Below are 3,955 nucleotides of genomic sequence, written 5' to 3' on the forward strand. Positions count from 1 at the left end.
CTGGAGGCCATTTCCATGTGTGGAAACTGGTTTGGGTTGGGTTTTTTTTAGCTTTTTTTCTTTTCCTTCCAGACTTTAAAAGTAGGAGGCAGAGCTTTGGTTTTGTAAGAACTGCCTATGAGTGTGCAAAGTCCTGGGCTAGAAAGGAGGCTTGGAAAATGGGAATAATCCATGGCTGTGGTGTGAGACAGGGGAGATCAGTGTCACAGTCGGAATGGCAAGGTAGGAATCTTCCAAAACTGGGGATGACCCCATGGCTGATCACAGCTGGGCCCTGAGTGCTTAGAGTGCTGATTAATAAAATTAAGAGTTTTATAGTGCTGAGCATTCTAACAAGATTTCAGGACTTGCAACTGGGGTGGTTCAGGCTGGTTATTTGGGGAAAATACCATTTTTTGAGGAGGGAGGGAGGGAGGGGATTGACCCTCCAGGCTGTCATTGACAGTTCCCTCAACACCACGAAAGGATCAGGGAGCGATTCCTCAGCTTCCAGAGGAAGTTTGGGCTTGCCCTGCTTCTGTGCCAGGCCGTACCTGAAGGTTCATCCTCCCTTCTCCAGCGTCTCCTGTGCAATTTTCTGCCGTCATGCTGCGATGACCTTAATATCAACAACAAATGGAGTCTGACACTCCCCAGATCTCACCCTGTGCACATCATTACTGCTGCTGGGCGTGATAAAATGACCTGAGGGAGGCCCTTGGTGTTTTGAGTGCTGAAGGAAACCCTCGTGGTCCTGCCCGCACTTCCAGCTTCCTGCCGGGGAAGCCTTGGCTCGGGTTTCGGTTTAAATGCCATCGGCCACACCTTCCCCCAGCGCAGGAAGCACGATTGTTAAAATCAGGGCATGTTCCTGTTTCACTGAAAGGCTGAGATAAATAATCCAAAGGCCTCGTTTATGCCAAGCGAATTCCTGCCCGGGCTGGAGCAAGTCTGGGCAGCTGTAAATCTGTAACCCCTCGACCTCAGCCGTGGAAGGGGAGGCTTGGCACATCCCCGCGGGAGGGGCTGGGCACCAGCGGAAGGAGCAAAGAATCGGGCAAAGGTGGACGGGGCAGTGGAAAAGTTTCTTCACTTTACCAAGCCAGAGGCTTAAAAGCTGCTTTAAAATGCAGAATAGTCGGTTTTTCAAGTGCTGGTGTGGGGTAGCTCTTGTTGGATTTGCCAGTGATACTTCATCCTTACAAACACAGCCTCAGTGAGGGACAGTCTCAACAAATATTCAGGTTTCATTTCTTTCCAAAAGGTTTATTGTTTTCCAGACAAGCTTCTTTAGTGAATTCCAGAGAATTGGCCAGTGAGTCCTTTCTTCACCAGCCCAGCAGAATCACAGAATGGTTTGGGTTAGAAGGGACCTTAAAGCCCATCCAGTGCCACCCCCTGCCATAGGCAGGGACACCTCCCACAGCCCCAGGGTGCTCCAAGCCCCATCCAGCCTGGCCTTGGACACTTCCAGAGATCCAGGGGTGGTCTGGGCACCCTGTTCCATTTGGAACACTCTGCTGCTTTCCCTGGGGTCCCAAGCGGCAGGAGGAAGAGCAGCAGGCAGATAAAGAGCAACAAACCCCTTCCCAGACAGTTCCAAAGCCAATTCCGTGCGTCTGTTTGGGTGTGCACAGCTGACAGCCCCACAAAGAGCGGGGCGGGGGGCTCTCGGTGCCCCTCGGGAGGTGGTTCAAGGCAATTGTGTGGAACAGCTGGTGCTGCGATCTGCCGGCACTGCCAGAGGTGCGGGCTCGCTCCCGGGCGCTGTCGGGGATGTGCTGGCACGGCTGTGCTGGCATTGGGGACTCGCATTTGCATGGAGCGTTTGCATTCTCGGTGCGAACCCAGCCCACGGCGCAGAGCAGGCACTGAAATGAGAGCCCGCAGGTGAAAACCTGGCCCTCCCTCTGAAAACCTGGAATTTTTCCGGTGAAATCTAAGAAACCCAGCTGGAAGAGCCAGGATCCTTTTCAAAGAGGTGGCACCGCATTAACATCCCGGCTGCCTCAAAGCACCGCTTCGTGTTGGAGTCGGGGCCGGGGTATTTGGGATGCTCAGCCCACACCAGAATTCCCGGTGGGCACAAGGACACCGCCCCCATCCCCGGGACCCCCGGCCGCCCTCCCCGCGCTGGCAGCGGCTGTGGGGGCAGCGAAAGCAAGGAGCCAACAGCGCGGAGACAAAAGGAATTATTTCAGCTATTAGCTGCTAAGAATAGAGGCGGCGGGGGTGCTGAGGTGCCTGACAGCGCAGCCGGAGGAGCAGGGATTGCAGGGGGAGCACGGAAATAGCCGCGCTCCAGCTCAGCACCCGCAGCTCCGTGAGTCACCCCGGCCCGGCACGGCACAGCTGGGGCGGGCAGGGTCCGAGCCGGGCAGGTCCGAACCGGGCAGGTCAGAACAGGGCAGGGTCCGAACCGGAGAGGTCCGAGCCGGGCAGGGTCCGAACCCAGCAGGGTCCGAGCCGGGCAGGTCCGACCGGGCAGGTCCGAGCCGGGCAGGGTCCGAACTGAGCAGGGTTCAAACCCAGCAGGGTCCGAACCGGGCAGGGTCCGAACCGGGCAACCCAGCAGGGTCTGATCCGAGTAGGATCCGAACTGAGCAGGGTCCGAGCCGAGCAGGGTCCGAGCTGAGCAGGGTCTAAACCCGAGCAGGGTCCGAGCCGAGCAGGGTTCAAACCCAGCAGGGTCCGAACCGGGCAGGTCCAAACCGGGCAACCCAGCAGGGTCTGAACCGAGCAGGGTCCAAACTGAGCAGGGTTCAAACCCAGCAGGGTCCAAACTGAGCAGGGTCTAAACCCGAGCAGGGTCCGAACCGAGCAGGGTCCGAACCCAGCAGGGTCCAAACCCCACAGAACCGGCCCCGGGCTGGGTTTGCAGGGCAGCTCTCGGCATGGGTGCCGGGTTTTCCCTGCGGAGCATCTTCCCAATGGGCAGGAAGAGCCCAAGGAGCTGCCCCGTGCTCTGCTGAAGGCACCGATCCCCGGGCAGCGGGTCCTGCCCTGGCACGGGCGGGAGGATCTGGGAAAGGCAAACATTCCCGGGCCGGAGGAGCCTCTTGATGTCGGTCCAGCTGTGTTCCAGGGTGTTTTCCCAAGTGCTAATCTCGAAGTTCCCTTTGCAAATACCTCATAAAAGGTTAAAGATACGAACGGCAGGTATTAAAATGCGGGGTCAGTAAATGGTGAGGTGCTCAGAGATGGCTTTAACATCTTGTCCTGCTGCTGTTTAACCAAAATCCTCTTGGTATCACTGTGCGTTTTTGTCCAATATAGCTTGGAAGAGGCAATTTTCCTTCTGTGCTGTTTGTGCAGCGCAGGGTACAACACATTCCTGATCTATGACGAGGTTTCCAAACTCCATAGTAAAATGAATAATAATGATAGTAAACGTTGTATAACTTTTTTTTTTTTTTTTTTTAATACAGCAACATTTGTATTGCTTCAGTGCTGGATTTTCCAGTTATTGTATGTAGGGGGGGGGGGGAAGATTTTTTAAAAAAAACAAAACAAGGAATAGCAATGAATTAAAAAAACAAAACAAAACAAAACAACAAACAAATTAAAGGTTTGTAAGGAAAGAAAAATCAGTCCTGGGTGCCACTCGAGCTGGACAGAATTAAATATCTCAGCTGGAGCGTGGACAGGGCAGCAGACAGCCTGCTAAAAATAGATTAATCCCAATTACAGCCACACTTCTGCTTTGCCCAGGTTCCCGTGGGCACAGGGGCTGTGCCTGGAGAGGGGCTCCGTGCCCGGGTGGCCGCAGCGGGGCCGGGGGCACTCAGTGCCCGTCCTTGCTCAACCTGGGGGCTCGGAGGGTGCCAGTGCCAGTGCCAGTGCCAGTGTCAGCAGTGTCAGCAGTGTCCCTGCTGCTGGCCTTGGCTGCAGCCCCAGCTGCCCAGCCCGGCTTAGCCGCACTCCCCGCTGCAGATCGGCTCTGCTGTGACCCGGGCTCTGCCGGGCACGGCTGCAG

This window comes from Agelaius tricolor, unplaced genomic scaffold (genome assembly GCF_023055355.1).
Source record: "Agelaius tricolor isolate 1412-34295 unplaced genomic scaffold, bAgeTri1.0.p SCAF_30, whole genome shotgun sequence".
Classification (NCBI taxonomy): domain Eukaryota; kingdom Metazoa; phylum Chordata; class Aves; order Passeriformes; family Icteridae; genus Agelaius; species Agelaius tricolor.